The sequence below is a fragment of the Cardiocondyla obscurior genome, linkage group LG02, assembly GCF_019399895.1.
Source record: "Cardiocondyla obscurior isolate alpha-2009 linkage group LG02, Cobs3.1, whole genome shotgun sequence".
Taxonomy (NCBI): Eukaryota; Metazoa; Arthropoda; class Insecta; order Hymenoptera; family Formicidae; genus Cardiocondyla; species Cardiocondyla obscurior.
In genome coordinates, this window is record NC_091865.1 from 11,716,478 (window position 1) to 11,736,653 (window position 20,176).

At 38.0% G+C, this 20,176-nt stretch overlaps 1 protein-coding gene and 1 long non-coding RNA gene across 2 annotated transcripts in view; one reads left to right on the top strand and one right to left on the bottom strand.

The window, feature by feature from the left end:
* Window positions 1–20,176, top strand: part of Mesr6 (misexpression suppressor of ras 6) — a 482,514-nt gene that overhangs the window by 336,699 nt on the left and 125,639 nt on the right. The gene's annotated exons all lie outside the window — the stretch shown is intronic.
* Window positions 274–14,843, bottom strand: LOC139109004 (uncharacterized). The gene is made up of 2 exons (XR_011546762.1): window positions 12,379–14,843; window positions 274–4,351 (listed from the first exon to the last, which is right to left on the bottom strand). It is a non-coding gene; the product is annotated as an uncharacterized lncRNA (long non-coding RNA).

A 20,176-nucleotide genomic window follows, 5' to 3' on the forward strand; every position in this document is an offset into this window, starting at 1 on the left:
GGCTCAGCGTGTCGCATCGTTAACTCGATGTTAAAGTTTCGTTAACGTCGCGCTTTAACTCTCAAAGCTCTACGGATGGATAGAACTTCCGATCGAATCCAATTATTATCGGCAATTATGCAAGACAGTCACGAAGCGCGATCATAATCGGCTGTAACACATGCGCGATAGAGCGTTAATAAATATCTTGATTTACTAGGAACGAGGAATTAAAGTAAAGCATTCTGTGCTTTCAAATAATGGAATGTCCGTGTACGATGCCTTTGCACTTGTAAAAAAAAAAAAAAAAAGAGGGATGGATTTAGCAATTATTTGCACGCATTACATATCGTCCGTTTTATGAAAATACCGCGGTCTCTTTCAGAACGCAACACTTTTCCAGGCGTTTAGTACGTAAGTCTTTCGCTAAACATATTAATTCACGACGTGTCCCGCCGCCACTTAAAGAATATGCTCTTTTTTTTTTTTTTCTTTTCTTTTTTGTTGTTCATCATCTTGCCAGATGTAGCACGATAGTGCGACCCTAAAGAGGGAGGACAGACTAACGAACCGCGTTGTCCTCATCATCCTCGCCATCGTCGTGTACAGCCTAATTATTTTGCTCGTTAACGACCTCGAGACCTTAATTGGGGGACGTGACGATCAACGCCATGAGCAACCCCCTGCCCCGTATGGATGTACGGTTAACCTGAGAATATCGATTCTAGGCACCGCTGCCTTGCGGTACGGAACATGCCATAACGTGTGGTGAATAATTATTATGCACCGCAACAGTTGTTTGTCAGTGAAGATTGCATTGCCCTAATCTGCCTACGTAATTATTGTACCTGGAACATAGTTATGCAAAATCGGAAGTGGGCGCAATAATCCTGTTTCCACCGCGAACTTTTTTCTACCGCGATACTACTTTTTGTATTTATTCGTGTCGCATTACTTTCTTATTTATTTTTTTTTTCACATGTCTCAACGGGCCGTAAAGAGTTGAAATTTTATATCCCACGGGAACTTCGTCACTGTTAGTAATTCTCTTTCGAGGATCACCGGTATCTTTTATCGATGTACAGAGGAGAAGTTAGAAACCGGATGGCGGTATAAATTTGCTAGAAACAGTCCAAAGTTTGAGAAGTTTTGCCTCTCCTTCGCAATTATCGATCTGATAATGGTCGCGGGGCAACCGGTGTGCATGCTCTGACCATTTAAGTTCGTTACGTGCACGAAATGCATTGTCGAGTTTCCACCCGTGGCACAAACTTTTTCGGCGGGAGTGCACTCGATGTCAGGTTAAATAATTAAAACCGTCTATATGCGTGCGATAAGTTCTTTCTTACTTTGGCAAACGATCGTGCGCGAGCGCGATATCGTGAACGAATTAAAGAAATAAAGGAAGAAAAACTTGATCAATTAATTTGTAGGTGTCGTAATGTTAAAGAAATTGGCACAAAACGTATAGTCTATAAAATTAAAATATTAAATTATTCTTGTTATATGTATTTGTATTTATCTTATTAAATCTCGATGCCGTAACTTATCACATATTTAATTATTGCTTACGAAAATTTTTTAATATTTTCTTTATACGGAAGCTCGATAATTAATTACCGGAAAGTATATTCAGCATACCAACGATTCCAGTTTGCTCAAATTCTACTACCGTTTATCTGAAACTCACGCCGTATTTTATTATTGTTCCAAAAAAAATGCTATCCGCGGTTGGAATGCGAGAATTATAAATTGCAGCGTCTGTATACAGCCGTAAACATTACTTAACTGCGCGATGTGTGCGCGTTGCACTGCATTTGCATACGTTTCCGTGAAACGCCTCGCGATGTCGTCAGTCTTCCTCTTTCTTTCTTTTTTTTTTTTTCTCCTTCTTAATATCCCTTCTTCTTCCCGTTCGTAGCGTTCATCACCATTGCGTGCGTTCTATGACATGACGCTCGAGAATATTTTTTAATGGTGTCTCATTGCGAAAGAGTTCGTTAAATTTCACGGAGAAATACGACTCATTCTGCCGCGTAATTCACGCAGTCGTATAGATCTTAAAATCTCTTTATTTTTAAATTAAAAAAAAAAGAACTCGCTAAATATAAAACTCATTAGGCAGCGTGTTATTTATTACGTAATTAATATGATTCGATAATAATAGAAGTAAAATAACATAACGATATATCTTGTGGTTTTTTGAAAATATTTTCATAAAAAAGTATCAAAGGTAATATTCCGTGATCTAAGATTATTTCAAAGAAAACGAGAGCATGACGCAGCTATTAAATTATGTGTAACGTTAATTATTGCTTCGCGTTAGACGCACTCTATTTCGACGCTACCTTGGCATTCAGGAGGCACCGTGCATAGCGCCCATAAATCGTGACATCGAGACACGAAGCTGGTTCACCGAGTCATTGGCCCTGGCTTCCCGACGATAAAGTCAAACGTAAATCGTTATCTTTATTGTGCTGTAGCACTCTTTATGCGGCGCGTCTGCGAGCATTTCGAAATTGACTCTTGTCGAAAAGAGCCTCGCTACTTTTTATCTTCCGGCTTGCCAAACATAACGAAGATGTTTCTTTCTCGTAAAAAAAAAGAAGAAAAAAAAAAGAAAGAAAGAACGACACGACGACTGAGCTTTCATCCCGTTTCTTCTCTATTTTTTCGGAAGTCGCTCCGATCACATCTTTTTTCTTTTTATTTCCTTTTCGCACGCGCCTATTTCTCTAGTTAGATTTTTTTTTTTTAATTACTGTGATGCAATTTTTATTTAATTAAAAAGATCAAAACGATATTTTTCTTGGTAACTTTCTTTTTTATAATATGGGCATTTTGAGGTATAAGTGAAATCGAACGAACTATTCTCAGCGGCGGCAAACGTGACGGCTGTTTTGTAAGTGTTGAGGCAACGCATGTGGTTAATGATAATTGTTCAACTAGCTTGATGACTTTAATTAAGAACGCTTCTATAGTACCGCGTACGAGCTCTACGATTTTTTTTATTACTCTTTTTTTCTTTTTTAAGTTAATATTTCTATTTTCAACGATGATACACAATACGCTGCACGTATCGATTACAATTGAATTGCAACTAATATATTCGCGAAAACGTGATAAATTATTACGTACTTGCATTATGTAAGAGAACCGTAATTATTAAAATAATAAAGCAACCAATTAACGTATTTGTGGTTAAAATACGCTGTAAACATCTAGGTTTTAAATAAAACCGACATTTTATATTATACGTAATTAGCGGGCGTTCAAATTATGATAGTTTTTATTTGAATACGTAATGAAATATAAGAATCGCTAATTACATTATTAAACAAACACATTTGGACACGTAGGATACAATGCGCGCGGCGCCTCCGGTCAGCTGAATCCCCCCGTCTGCGTTAAATTTCAACGAAACGTCAATCGTGCCGTTTCGTCCGGCGCGCAACAAAACGTGATGACTCCGCGACTGACTAAAATATCGCATTCGCTCGCTACGGTAAAGGAAAGAAATCCAAATTTATCCGCGCCCGGCGACGCTGCACGAAATAACGGTACCCCACAGGGCACGCGAAGTTGAAGCCGAAGTTATCGTTTGTTTTTCCGCGCGCCCCTCCTCTTTAGAGATTTCTCCTCGAGAACCCTTTGCGCGCGAGAGGAACGCCGCCGCCATGAAGCCCTGCCATGTGTTTCGAATGAATTTACATGACGTCCCACCGTGTACCTACGTCACTTTTTGCCGCGCGCGTACACGCGTGTCCGTGGTGCGTGTATGTACGGCGCGCGTACGTGCGCGAGCGCGGGCCGGCCAGCATGTGGGCAGAGATTCCCTGCAGCGGCAGATGTTGGACCATCTTCCCGTGGCCCCCCTCGAGATACGAAACTTGGTATGATTATACCCTATCTGCCCTCCGAAGGCAGGGTCGTACCATCTTGCCGGATTCTTCGACTCGTCCCCGATCTAATCCGGATACTACGCGACTCCCGGAGCCACGTCGAAACCGTAACTTCGCTCAGTATTGATACTTGATACGATCGCGCGTGGGATTCGCTCGACACGGGTTCGTACAACGTTGAAATTTTGATTATCGCAACGATTGACAGTGAGATAAAAAAAAAATTCTGTTTCGAAAAGGAAGCCTTCGCCGATTTCGCGTAAGAATTGATCAAGTATTCGATCGAAACGTGTCATTATTCGTTTTGGAAAAATATTTCGCGCCGCGCCGATACATTTACTGCAGGCTTTTTTTTTTATTGCTTTTATTAAAACTGGTTATTGCGTTATAGCTCATGGCTTAACGGTTCTCCAAGTATCTTACCGATCGGTGCCACTGAGCAGCTGCAATCTTCTTACCAAGCTCTGAATCTGAAGTAAAAAGAGAATACTAGATTAATATCTTGACGGTCATGTCATTTCGATTGAAATAGGTTTCAAACTTTTCCAACTTAATAATAGGATACACCTGGGTCAGAAGTTCGACAAGTATTCGTGATTCTTGTTCATGAAATAAATTATCTACTTTTTTTCTCTTTCTTTCTCTCTCTCTTTTTATAATTTTTTTTTTATTTTTAGCATTTCTCGTTTTTCAAGGGAATAATATTACAGTAATTACATTATTAATATCTTCTATCAAATTATCTTATTTAAATTAAAAAAATTTTTTTTAAAGCAAGAATAAAGGAAAAAATAATTAAATATATTATTTGGAATGTACGCTGAAAGGCCGATATAGCGACGGTAGCTAGCAAACGTGACTTTAGCGTCGTGTGCGTCGAGTTTCATATGTACCGCATGTATGTACCGCGCCGGCCGGATTGCCGATGACTGATTCTCCCCGTTCTCTCATCCCGTCTCTGCCGCCTAGGGTTACGTACGTTAGCCGCTGTCGTCACAGAAAACGCCATATCTACCCTTCGGTGTATTGTTGCGATTCCAAATAATTAAGATATTCATTCGCGATTATATTTAACATAGTTCCTTAAAATTGGAATACGCCTGAGTCAAAATTAGTTCAACTAGCATTACTTCTACACGCGATTCTCTGTGAATTCCTTTCAGTCGCCCCTCCCCCCACGTTCTGCGTTTGACCCAGGTACCGAACCCCTATTTTTGAAGCAAGGAAAATAACGTGCACGACTTCAACGTATGACAGTGAATTTATAATAGTAATTAGTATAATGAATGCATCGTTAATGGTACTTATTTCTTAAGGCACGAGAGATTTTGCGACGTGCAAGTACAAGCACATTTATGTACCTACAAACGAATGAATAATTCAGTAAGGAAAGAAACCCGAGTATATTCCCTCGTGTTAGAATTATGACACACACCGTAGACTACAATCATACTGCTCAATGCCAATGTCGTCGATATTTGACTTTTCAGAATTAATTTGAATACAATCGGATATTATTATTAGGTTGCGTCTTGTTTTCTATTTTTAAACCGGCAAGCATTTTTTGAAGCTAGGCTATCGTAAGTAAAGCGGTGAGCATCGGGTATTTATTATAAGTCTCATCGGCAGAAAAAGGCAAAAGAAAGAGAGAGAAAAAAAGAAAAAGTAAGAAGGCACCGGCCACAGATTATTCCGTGTAATATTCCGTTCAAAGTTCAACGACCATACCAAATTTGGTAGCAGGCCGGGATTTTTTATTTTCGATGTTTAGACTTTAACTTGAAAATATATGTTCTTACTCCTACGCCAATATTTTTCGATTATATTCAAGACTTTAGGGTAATTTTTGTACATGACAGTTTGACATTATTTATTGAATTATTTAAATTCGCCGATTTAAGAAAAATTAATTTTTAGCATTATATGTTAATATTATGATAACGTATATTTTTTAATATCAATTACTGATATTGTATAGCCACAAGGAAAGATTTTATGTTGGAATAAAAAATCGAAAGACATGCAGATGGCTCAGGAATAGTCCCTAACTCTTTAACACGAAAATTCGGCGCAGTAGGATGACGGGATGACGGGGCCTATTAATATTCTTTTAGAACCCCATGAGAAAAACTTTTGAAGGGACTTTTTCTTCATCTATTAACATAAAACGCCCATCGCGTAGTTTCACGAAATTCTTAGCGGCATTGCCTTTCAGGATTAATATAATATTTTACATCTGCACTTAAACGTTCTTATTATCATTATTAATAAAATTAAATAAAAACTTTGCGAAATTTACTAAATATGTCTTGGAGTCGTGACGGTTTGTTGGAAACTTCTTGAAATAAGCAATGAAACTTTCAAATCTTTATTCATTCTTCTTATACGAAACGGGAAAGGAGCGAGAAGAATATTTTCTCTTTCTTGTACATAAGATAAGAGTTCACGGAGATTAAACAGCAAAAAAGAAAAAAAAAAGAAAGAAAGAAAAAAAACACACAATTTATAAATATTTAATCACGTAATACGCTAAACTAATACTACGCTGCGGTATTTCGCATGTGCCGAATTTACATGAAAGAAAGTTTCCCATGCGAGCCCAGGTGGCTATCCGAACTCTTTTGCATCCTCCGTGTTCACCCCTCGGTGTGTAGACGAGATTTTCATAAAATTCCTATAAATAAACGCGACCCGTCCTTATTTGTGCATAATATTTATATGCTACGCATGGCCTGAACCGGGATCGTTCGTCCCTCTTGAAAGTATCGAACTATCGGCTAGGTATACCTAGGAAATCGAAGGGTAAAAAAGAAGGTAGAATAGATAACACCTTTAACACACACCTGTGAGAGATCAATACTTTCGACACCGATCGTTTCTCCCATAGAACGTCTCTCTCTCTTTTTTTTTTCTCTTTCCTCTTTCTCGATCGAAGTCGTATAATGTTATAAATTCTTGTTCGAGGAAGTCAGCCGAGTGCAATGTAAAATATTCATATGCACATCGGTAGGGATATAACAAGTCTTGAATATTTGTAAAAAATAAATAAATTTTTGCGTGCTGTTTTTTTTTTTTTTTCTTCTTCTTTAAATATATTTTATTTCATTCCGCTTGGTTTGTCTTGGAATATACCTCTAAAACTGCCTGTGCGATATTTTTAGCGAAATAAAGATGATTGTTAATGTTGAAATAATACCCGTTGAGCAACATCATTACAAGTTTAATAACTAACATTGACTCGCGTTTTATGTAACATAATGATGATGCAACGTAACGATGGTTATGTAAAATACGAACAAGTGTTCAAGCGAATAGCACTGCTCTCCTAGCTAATTGACGTCGCTATCTTGGAAACAGGAGAGGTTGAACTGTAATAGATACTAGGACAGCCGAGATCGTAAAGGAGGCAGGAAATTATCATGAGCGTCAGCGAGTTTGTTCTGACATTCTTGATCTTACTACAGTAAAGTAAGATGAAAGGTAGAGAATTTAGTTCCAAACTGCACAATATTTCTTTGCCTTTATGCTAGCGGGTGTCTTTTATTTCGATATTAAATAAAATATGTGAGCAAATTGTATCACACAGCTTATGTTTCCGCTAAGGCAAATGTTTTATTTTTTTTTTCTTTTTTTAATTTTACTGAACCGTGCATAGAAATAGTATTTTGTTATAGTATAATTATTTTAAATTATTTAAAACGAGAAATAATTCTCTGGATGATCAATATATTATGTTTCAGCGTGCACTTGAATTATTTTTAGATTTAAACAAAAAAAAAATTAATATTTCTTTAATTGGATTATAATTTTACGACAATTGCTTTAGGCAAACAAACATTTTGCTCAGAGAATTACCAGCTTTCTCTCGAAATTTGTTAAGTTTAATGGAAGATAGAGGTCAGACTTGACGAAATACAAAAAGGTCACGTAAAACATTTTCGAAGGAGATGAATTTTCGAGCTCCTGAAATATAGACGCTTCGGTAAAAGAAGTCGCGTGACGAACCGGCAGTGGAGAGAAAAGGCGTCGGTGGTGGCAGGACCCCATCGTCGTGAAATCGACGAGCAAATACTTAAGGCGTAACCTCGTTACGCTAGCAGCCAGTGGAAAAGCGAGGAAAATCCTCTCTGAACCCGCCTTTAGCAGCGGCGACGCGGAAAACTCTCTTCCGGTCGTTCGACGTCCGTTCGACTGTTTGAAATGCAGTAGTCGATGCGCATTCGTAAAAATGAATACATGAATCATCGAGCACATGTACAAGCGACAAAATATGGATGAATTCCTGGAGAATTTTTTTTTTTTTTTTTTTTGCCAATTAAAGGTTGCTATATGAAAAAGCTGCCTTGCAAAATTCCATTAATTTTTCCGTCCATCAATTTTCTCAAGAAAAATCCACAATGCTATTTTCTGTGTACGAAAATTCTTTTTCGCGTTTAATTTTATAAAATCTAAAGTAAAGAAAAAAAAAAGTTTGATAGCAGTAAGCGCATACTCGACGTCGAGCGACTATTTCCGATGCCGGCGAATTTAAATTTACATTCCCACATTCTCAACTTTCGAAATATGAAATATTTCTACTGCAAAAGAATTTTTTCGAATGAAACGCAAGTTATATAACAAAATTTTCACTTTACACAACGTAGATTCGATGTTTGTTTCACGATGGCCATATCATCGCCCACACTGTTTCCGCTTAGCTTGCAGTCTTCCGCGACGCGTAAACCGTTGTTTGCGAGAAATCGTACTTTTCACAGCAGCGCATAGAGAGCGAGAAAGAAAGAGAGAAAAAAAAAGAGAGAAAGAGAGAGAGGGAGAGACAGAAAAAGGCGGCTAATGACGGGAAAGTTTGAAAACGGACGACCGACATGTGATGTAAGCGGGTGCGGGAAAGTGGAACGGGGGGTAACGGTAAGACACGAGTTCCCGAGGCGAACTCGAAGCATAATATGCTCGCGTACACCCTGTCTTGCGCTAATTACACTAACTCGAGCTAAAACGGACTAAGTAACGATATAAACGGGTCTCTCGGTCCGTGCGCGCACAGGCACGTAAGGTAATTACCTAATTCGGCCATGCGTAATTGCCAGTGATTAAAGTGTCGCTTTCGTGGGACGGCAGAAACGACGTGACATTTCACCGACAGCTGCAGCCGATACGGATATCTCGTTTCTTCCATCGCTGATCCCTAACTCACGAAGTTTAGATTAGGACGCGAGGAAAATGTTGCGTAGCGGCGAACGACGCCCTGCACGCGCGTGCATACGATTACCTTCGAGCGTACCCCCACTCGCGCTATCGTCAACTAGCAAAATATGCGATATTAGCACGATTCAGCAGTTATATCTGTAGTCGTTACTCTAACGATTATACTATAATTAATGATGGATTATTAGTTATATACGGCTTAAGCACTCGCCTGGAAATATTAACGACGGTATGTATCGATGACAGCCGACGTCAAACCGAATCATGCTCCGAGAACAAGACGGGACGTAGACGCGAAATCATTTTGACACCGAGCGCGTTGAGTAAATTCGGCAAGAAGGAAGCGTTTCTCGTAGATACGCGGCACAATAGGGATCTTCATCGTGGTAGGATCTTACACGAGGTAAGGACCACAAAAAAAAAAAGAAAGAAAAAGAAAATAAAAAAAAAATACGGAACGCTCTCCAGTTCCGTAAGATCATTTTTTCTCGACGGTAGAAACGAGTTTGAGGCCGGGATCGGGAGGAGAGCGAGCTGGGGTTTAGAATAAATCAAGTGGAAGGACTGTGTGAGTCCGCGAGTAGAGGCATTCGGGCCTGGCTTTGTACGGGGCCGCTGCGCGAGGTCCTAAAAGAGAAGGAAAAAAAAAAAAAGACGTCAACGTATAGCGAGGGAGGGAGAAAGGGAGACGGGCGCGGGATAGACCATAAGAAAGAGACCGCGAATGAAGCGGGCGAGCCACGTTGCAGGAGCAACGACTGAAGATATCAATCAACGGGCGCATTGTGCTCAAGGATAATTTGACGCGCGGCTGAAAGGGCCAGATCTCAAATTCCACGATCGGATAATGGCCCCTATAAGGCCCAAAAAAGGGCGAGCCCCCGAGGGTATGTACCAAACCGCAGCTTATACACGCAGCTTCGTTTTCTGTGCCACCAAAGGGACATTCTACCGATTGTCTTTTAGACTAAGTTATCATTTCTGCCGGGATACATTATTCGGATATTCTGAGGTATTTATAATAATGCGATGATTAAGTTACGCTTCTTCGATCGCCCTTTGAATTCTTTTACACGTCGCACACGCGAACACATCTTCTCGTTCCATTAACGCGAACTGCCATTTTCGTAGCCTCCGACTCATCAAAACGAATAAATCTTCTTGATTGAAATCTACGCGGGGTAAGAAACACAGTTCGCGTAAGTTACTGTGTAATTTCAATTGCACAGCACTAATTGCGCCTTCGAGAAATCAAAGTGACTAAGCGCGGCGAGTATCCGACGGCTGAGAAAGGGTCGCTCACTTCTAGACTTTCGGCATGGTAGTTCTTTCTGATGTAAAGAACCTGACACTTTACGTGATTCATCACTCACTTTTGATAGAAAAAAAAAACATTTCTTTTTACTTGATAGATTAATATTAATTCAGATTTAATGTTTTGCACGAATTTTATATCCACGAAAATTTATAATTCGTTTAGCACGATTTCGAAATAAATTTAGCAACGATTTACAGAAATGCAAATTGTTTCGCGAATTGTTTAAAAAATTACAATTGCGGATCTGCGTTCGAGTTTGCAGTATTTCGCAATAAGCAAAGTCTAACCGCTATGAAATATTATCGCGATATCCGTCTCTAACGACTTGATCGCGTGCGATTAGTATTCTTCTTGATACGTCATTCAATCGAGATCTCGTGATCGCGTTTATCTCTTTCCTCGTTTTCCATTTCGATGTCTCTTCGTCGGTTATCCTTGAAAAATCCGCGCGATTGTATTGTACATGTAGAAAACGTCCATAATTTGACGTTGAAAAATATATTTCGTGTGACCAGCGATAATATTATGAATAAGTATCTTTCAGTCGAATCTGACGTTTATAGAAGACTAAACTAATCACTCATACAGAAGTCACTTCAAAATTATAACAAAATTTTTCATTAAGCAAACAGCGATTATTCACGATTAGATTAAAAAAATTTTTTTTAATAAAATGGACTAATATATTGATTCTAAAATCGCAGAAACGCAAAGCTCCCGAAACTTAATAACGTTTTTAATCTTGGACTTTAGTTTACTTTTATTGAAATGTTGTCGCGTAGCATTTTACGAAAAGATAATTTGCACTTCATTAAACACGTTTAAGAAACGTATCAAAGCGTGAAAGTCTTTGAAAAAAATATTTCGACGACGTGACGGGTAAATCTTTGGAAAAGCGCAAACGGGTCTTCTTTTCCGCTTCATTTCGGCAAGTTCAATAGCACACTTGACTTTCGGATTCTCTCAAACGTAGAATCGAGATCCTCAAAAGAACGGTACGACGCTACTTCGACGATACAATGCAACGCCGTTTGCTACCTGCGATGTAAGCACGTGCGCCATTCCTTTCCAAAGATTTGATGAATTCTCTAACCTGGCGGGTCACCATTCTATCTACGAAAATCTTCACAGGTGGATTCTGAAGTCACACTAAAGTGAGGGGCATTCGCGGTCAACTTGTTTGCCTAACAGGTGGATCTATTCCAGTAACGATGATCACTCGAAAATTGTTTGCGCAACTCACTCTCGGCGAGATATCAAGTCCTCTTGGAAGTCCTGATACGTTTCACGAGATATACGAACACTCTCGAAACACAAATACACGAATAGCTATAAACGCGACTGCATTTTTTTCTGCTGTAGGGAAAAAACGTAGCAACAGGTGAATTTAAAAACCGATTTTTAGTATCGGATACACCGAAGCATCGGATAGCCATAGAAGAATGTCATAAACGGTACATTCTTCTCCCAGTATGTCGTCAACCTCACTATGTCGTCAATTTATCGTTGCGATATGCACGCGTGTAAAAATTAAAAGTCATTTTTTATATTTTTAGAAAAAGAAAATTACATTCGTTTCATTTAAATGTTTTAAACTTAACAAGTTTGAGAATAAAATTTATTACGAATATATTACACATATGAAAAATATTTAAAGTTGCGCAAAAGATATTTTAATGTTAAAAATATTTTTGTTATTTTTTTAAACAATTTGATTTTAGATATCACATCGTAAAATTTTAACTTTATCAATTTAGCTGTGGAAAAGTTAACGTTTCGTACGAGTACGAGGAGAAATATTAATTTCTTTAAATCCCGTCGCGATATGATTCTGACTATTTTTTTAATTCGATTTATAATTACGTGGGCAAAATTTTTTTCATATAATTTTCAGAAATCAATTTGTTGCAATGAAATAATGAAAGGACAAAGAAAAGGTTTTATTTAGAATTATAATTCGGATACTTTTCTTACCTTGCTCGTCTATTTGGTCACCGAACGACTCGAATGGCAAGTGCCGTCGGCAGATCACACGTCCGAATAACAAGTTCATCAATTATATGTTTGAATAATGGGCATTACGTTTGAAATTTATGCTTGCGAATGCAGTAGTATGGTGCAGTTTTATATCACTTTACCACTCTTTACATTTCTACACTTTCCGCACTCATAGCGCCTCTTGATAGTTTTTTCTTCAACGTAGTTACATCGTTATTGGATAACGTTACGATACGACGAACACGATACGACGAAGCTCGTAGTGTGGTCACTGTTACGTTGCACCTTTTTAACGTCTTTACGATCTATTCGATGGCAGAGTACTTCAAGATCGATATTTCGTATTTAATCTCGTTTTTATGCACCGTCTTCAGGCCGCGAACCGCGCTTTACGTGTGAATGAAATAGAGAAGATTCACGCGATTTAATGTACCACGTGGTTTACTACGATTCCACGATTGCAATTGCACTTAAGCGTCATAGCGCGCATTTATTTTTGTAGATACGATAGGTTCTCTCTTCACATGTGATATTGCAATCGCCTGATCGTCATAGATGACATTTTCAAAGTGTTTGAACAATCTGCTCTCTTTATCTTTTTATTCGACGATATTCTCATAATGTTTTATATCCTGAAGTTTCAGTCGATGTGAGCACCATTCTCCAGTTTTTAATTTTTTTTTAATTTTTTTTTTTTTAAGTATTAGTTTCGAGAAATTTATTTTAAAAAATTTGTTAACTCCAATTCGTCCATCGTCAGTTTCAATTCTTCTTTCTTCAGTGGTGCTCCAGTTTGGAGTAACTTTTTCGAAGATCGGTCTATGAATTACTCCAAAGTCTGATTTAGAGTCGGAGATTATATCTTCACACTGTGCACCGAAATCGTTGATCATCTTCTGTGTCTTCTTAACATTGTTCTTAGTTGAACTGAGCATCCTCCAAGTCAAAATCATTTCAAATCGTTGTACTCGACCAATAAAGGTAGAATTTTTGTAGGTTTCTTGTCGTGTCTGACAATTGTAGTCACTAGTCAGAAAAAAAAAAAAAAAGAAGTGAAGGAAGCGGAGAAGAGACTGCTCGGGAAGGTCCATACTGCCTGGCGGTTTGATCGCTGAAGACTGAGCGCTGTGCTAGCGTTTCACCGCGTAGTAAGCCGGCTCTCGCCCCGCCATCGAACTCTGTTCCTCTATCTCTCCACGAGGAGCGTGGAAGTGAGAGAGGTGATCAAAAGGGGCAAGGATAGCACGATAGGCGGCGGGTGAAAGACAGAGAGAAAGAGACCGCCCGTCCTTCTCGACCCACTCTGACGTTTTGCGCGTCCTGAGAGTAGCATGTCGCCATCCTCGTCGGATACGTTCTCTGGAGTTGCTCCCACCAGGTCTCCCTTTCGTTCACCCTACCCTGGGCGCATTTCCTCTCTCTATCAACGTTACCCTGTCCCTCCACCTATTCTTCCACCACCCTAGAAATTTAGAAGTTTCGCACGATCGCCGCTGAGCGGCACCAGCGTCCAAACTCACGACCGAAATGCTGCTCGAGCGTAGCGAGTAACAAAGATCCCGTCGGTTAGCGCCACTATGTGGGAGAAAACGCGCACCACTGGTTGGTAGAAGGGGTGTGGTAATCACAAGGGTGAGAGTAGTCAGTTGCCCCTCTCGTCGTGAATAGATATTCCCTACTTCGGCGCAATTCTCGCTCCTCCTCCACCCCCACTGCATCGGCACGTGCTCCGTTTTGCTCGTGCCAAAGTATACGCGAATCTTTTCGTCTTTGTCACGTCCGGTACGTTGCATTTACCCTTGGTAGGGGCTTCGTATGTGCGCGGATGGGGAAGATAGATCGAGTTCAAAAGTGGGGAGCAGAACGCTCTTACATCGCCAACATGCGTCACGCGCTATCCACGCTTCAAATATAGCCAACTTGGTGAATAGTCAGATCCGTAGTGTGAAGATAACCGACCAGTATTCTGCTCCCTTGCTACTTTTGCACAATAAATCCATTGAAGTCTGTAGATTTATCTTCAAAGTACAATTTATAATGTGTGTAATACGCGCATCTACAATCCCATGTATTTTGTTTTCAAGTAACGTCAATCACATCTTGTATCTCTTGTGACAGGTGTATTTATTGTATACGTCGTGTCATTGGAGAAAAATATAATTTTATAGAGAAAAAAAAAAAATTAAATTAAATTAAAAAAATAAAATGAAAGAGAGAGAGAGAGACTCGTCAGTTTAGCAATATTAAAACTCGCACCACGTGTCGTTACTTTCAACGTTTAATGTTTGCTGTACAATGTACAGTTAGATTATTGTTATTAGATAATTTGCAAACTGCATGTTAATAACTTATTTCACCAAGTATTCTGTATAGTTTCATCAAGAAACACAAACGTTTTATAAAATTAATTAACTTTTAATATTATACTTTGTTTACTTCGTTTACTTTTGAATTTTAATATAAAATCTGCTAGAATTGAATCTCGTGAAATATCGGAAGATTCCCTTTAAGATCCTACATAACCCGGTATATTGATCACGTTAGATGTATCAGACTGTATAGACATTAAATCGAAAGATACTTTTACGTAGGAAAATATAGTGCTTGTGTTATCGTGCTATAATGTCTTCCGTTTCTTTTTTTTTTTTTTTTTTATGTTTGCCGTTGGAAGTGTTACAATTATTTCTTTATTCTCAAAAGATAACGTTAGTATTAAAAGCAAATATTGTTGCATACGCATTTTATCCCAGCACCTATCAGACGTGCAGAGAATATTGACATACGAACCAAGGAATTGTGCACATTCTTGCCAACTATTCAAACTTTCTCTGACAGGCTCCCTTGCGCACAGAATCATAACTACATCAACATGAGCACTTGAATCTCCATCCGGCGGACACTTCTAACACTTCCCACCGTCACGCACATTTGTTTTCCTGCCTTTTAAAAGAAAAATCCTACATTCATCTCCTACATCGAATGCATATTGGCAATCTTGTGTTTCTCGAGAAACCAATATGATATGTTGGTTCGGGAGATCAACAAAATAGCATTAAAAAAAAAAAAAAAAAAAAAAAAAAAAAAAATTAAATTAAATTAAATTAAATTGGTTCTCCAGATTACTCGACATACTACTTCTAGGAGAATTTTTAATTTTTGGGCGTGAAAATTCTAGGCAAAATGACTACCGTGTGCGAAATGATAACGTGCGTGAGTCAAACGCGAGAAAATATCTTGAGAGAATGTTGGCGCGTATCGAACTGGCTGTTGTCGAGCTCGATCGGTCCGCCTGAAGCGGTATAGTTTCCCCTTCGTCGCTTTCCCTGCGTGCGACGGGTCTGCCACCGTCGTGTCCCACCAAACCCGTTGTAGCAACGAATTCTCCTCTCTATCTTCTCCCTCCCCCGTTGCCTCTTCGATACTAGAGTAAACGGCGTCCCGACGCTTTCAGCGCGACGTCGCAGTTCGTGAATTCTGGAATTCCGCGCCACGGTGGCTCCACCTTCCCCTAACACGAGTCGCTAAATCTTTTTTAAACCACGCCTAGTAGCCTGGTTGAGTAAACGAGACAACGATAGGGGAAAAAAGAAGCGGGCACGCGCGAGCAACTCGGCCGTTTTTCCTACTTCTTCAACGATACGAACGCATTGCGCGGTGAAACTCCACCCTCTTTTCGCGGCGCCCCTCTCTTGCATCCCCCTCCTCCCCCACCTATCTCTCACCCCCTTGTTCCACTACTCCTTTTTCCGATCTCCGCCGTTCCAACGCTTTTCCACCACGCGAGATTTTCTGCCGAATATAGTTTGTCACTCGATGAGAGAAGAGGCAAACATTTGTGACGCTTGTCGATAGCTGGCGCCAGCATACGTACACGTCGTATAACGGAGTATGCATTAAACTTGCCTTACAGGTAACAGGTTCTAGCGGATATCACGTATATGATTATACATGCGAAGATATAAAACGTAAAGCATTTTTTTTTTTTTTTTTTTTTTTGATAATTAATTTTACATTTTAGCATCTATATTTTCAGATTTTAATCAGACTTTAATATTAAATAATGTTTTTGCTAAGGCAATGTTTAAATTGCACGTCAATAGACAAAAATTTTATATTATATATATGATATTAAAATCTGTGATTAATAGAAATAAAAGTATTTTAGAAATAATCAAAATAAAACAAATATGAAAATTGGCATAATACAATACTGGAAATTATTAATAATTATTGCAAATAATAAATTTGGCCAAGAGCATAAATATGAAAAATTATTTATAATTATTTTTTGATAATTATAGAAAATATTTAAATTTATATCAAATATTATTACGAAAATTTTATTAATTTCTTATTAATTTTCTTAAAAATTATTTATTAATATGACAATGGCATAATACACATTTCTACTTTTGTTGCTAAAGTAGTTGTCTACAACAGACGTGATATCGACATATCTCTTTTATTCCTTTTTACTACATCCCTATTTAAATGCTGGTGGCATCTGGTGGTAGACTTCAAGAAATGAAGTACAACCCCTATATAAAACTTTTAGCATCTAATTTACTTTATTTAGAACCTTTTATTTTTATGATTTATTTTTTGCTCTTCCTATTTTATCTTTTTTTTTAACATAAAGAATACTTTTATTTCTATTCGTATAGTAGGCTAAATAAATATTTAATTGTCAGCTTTAAATTTGAAATTTTGTAAAAGAAATACGATTTCAAGTAACATTTTACTGCTTTAAAAGTAGAACATTTTAAAGAATAATTTATATATTTTATATATTTAAATATAAATGCTAATATGTAAAAATAAATAACGGGAATAAAATAATAAATATATGTAAATGAAAAAGAAATGGATTGCATTAAATTTAGATCAATTAGATAAAAATTTGGATACATGGAAAGTAATTTTGTGAAAGTATTCTTACAAGTAGAAACGTTTAATGATAATCGCACTTGGTTTAAAGACCTTATCGCGACAAATATTAATTCCCGAGTTACGCTCACTAGAAATGCACAGAAATATAAGGGTTTAAACATGCGACGCTATTATGATTGCTATGATTAAGCGACCGAACCCTTGCTAAAGGGAGAGCCGGTAATTTGTGTCGGTATTTCATCCCTTTTCCCTGCAAAGTCGATAAAAGAGATACCTTTACGGTACAGGTATTTCCAGCTGATTAACTTAAAATTAGGTGCAAACGAGGCTTCCCCGTGATGGCGCGTGTCGATGCAATTTGTGCAAACTCGTGCAGCTAAGTGCACAGGAAACCGATCAATTGTCGCGGAATGGTCGAGCTGCTTCAATCGATCGCTACAATACCACAGTTCCACATCTGCATTTTTATTACACCCTCACTACTTCCGGACGTTGCCCTTTGCGTACGCGTCAGGTACGTTCGTGCGAATATATTACACATCGAAATTTATATAAAATGTTTTTCATATTTTTTTTTTCTCGTGTTTACAATGAGTCGGGAATAATTTTAATTTATTGTACATTAATAATATTAAAAAAAAAATCTACAGAGTATATCGCGCGTGCATTAATATTACAGTAATTGATATTATTTTACAATAATTGGAAAAAAATTAATGTAATTATATTCAAATAACTTATATTGAAATATATGATTTTTCTTGCTTTTCTCGTAATTCAGTGGTTAATTAAAAACTGTAATAAATTGTTTTAACCTCAAAGTATTAGTTTTTTTTTATGACATAGAAAAGTACATTCTATTATTAAAAATTATATTGACTATTTAAGTCAAATTTTATTATTCCGTGGAAATACATTCACACGATTTTGTACGATGAATGGCAGAGAAAATGTTAATATTAGCGAGTGACTCGGTGGTTTTTCTAAATGCTGCGGATTAAGGATAACGGATTGCGTTTCCGTAGCAAGAGTCTAAGAGACTAATTCAGTTTAATGACATGAGCTTAAATGTGTGATCCTCGTCCATGATTGGTCGCCGACGGCGTTTTGCAATACCTGGAAGCCCATCGGCCGATGGCACCCTACCGAGATGACGTCGCACAGCGGCGCGTGCATAACAACCGATGGATTATGCCAGTAGGCCTGTCGGTAGCCGTAATTGATTTCGCTTAAACGACTAAGCGTATCAATTCCTCTAATAGCTACGTCATCGCGATGGAGACACCGGGATAAAAGGGGCAGTTAGCCTTTTTTTTTTCGTTATTGACTCGTTTTATATAAAGAAGATAAAAAAGAGGGAGGGACGAACTTTAATTACTTTATATATTATTAAGTCTGCAATTATTTTCGGCTAATTTTATTTTTGAATTTAATTTACAGAAAAAGAAAGTAATCTAAGACGATGAAAAAAAAGAATAAAGTAGAGGAATTTGCGTTGCGGTAGTTTTCTTTCGTACTTATTATCGTGCGTTATTTTCTTACTACTTGTACTAAAAAAAAAGCATATATTCTCTTATTTATATTTTATCATTCTTTTAAACCTGCGTACATATTAGCAAATGAAATCACGCGAGAGATGGCACGATTGTATAATTATTATAGTACAATGTAATAAATACATGTAGTCTGATATTTATTACGATATGCAATTACTATTTATTATTAAACGAGCTACGTGTAATATGCAAGAATGCCACGTTTTCAAAAGCAAACGCGTTTCGACTGCATACGAGTATATTGAATAAACATTGAGGATATAATATCCGCGATATTAGCTCTGAATTATTCCTGGCTTAGTAATCAATTTTTATCGAGCGCTAAGGACATAAAGTAGAATTATTTTCGCAGTTGTGTCGTTAAAATTATTATATATAGCGCAATTAATTTGTATCGAATACAATTATCTTAACAGTTCCCAGTGAGTTATATGCTGATCAACTGCATTACGTTATATACGTGTACGTAGGCGGCATTACGTAGCGCAAAACAGGCCGCTAGACGTAGTGGACGTTAAACAACGAAACGTAGTTTACGATCGCCCAAAGCAATAAATAATTCCCGGTATGATGTCCCACGACTATTTCGCCACCTACAGCGTGCGTCTGCGATTCTTACGTTTTCTTTCGCGAACGGTTGTTGCCGGTATGGCATACAGAAAGGTCAATCGAGAGTCGCACAAGCAGACGTGAATTAGATATTCACATCGGGACGCGCGTTCCACGCTGCAAAAGCAGATTTTACGATTTCCTTTATCTTCCGCTCACTCACTGAGCATTTCATAAAGTCAATAAAACCCGCGGTCGAGTTGCTAATGGATACGAAAGCGAGCCGAAAGAATGAGGTTCTATTAACGCTGCGAAAGAGTAAAAGAAAAAGAAAGAAAGAAAAAAAGAAAAATAAAAAAGCGACGTTTGGTATGTGTCAAATCGGAAATCGTAACTCGCGCCATTAAAGCAGATGTGACCAAAAGTAATCGCGGAATAATTGAGTTGTCGCGTACTTTTTTTTTTCCCTCTGCAAGATTGGCTTTAACGATTGCGATATTTCGGCTTAACAATTTCCGCTCGTGTGCGAAATTAATCGTAAAGCGTAAAATGTTTCCAGTCATTAAAATTTTTGCAATGTAAAATTTTTATTGCGGATATTACGGTCTCTATCTCTTTTTAACTTTAACGTTTTTTTTTTTTTTTTTAATAATTGCCTAAAAATATCAGATCACGGAGATAGAGGGTAAATTTTGGCTGTTTCAAGTTCACGGTTTGATGAAGCAACAAGTGCAGTTATCTGACGATAAACGATTTTTTTTTTTTTGAGCTGTAGCCGA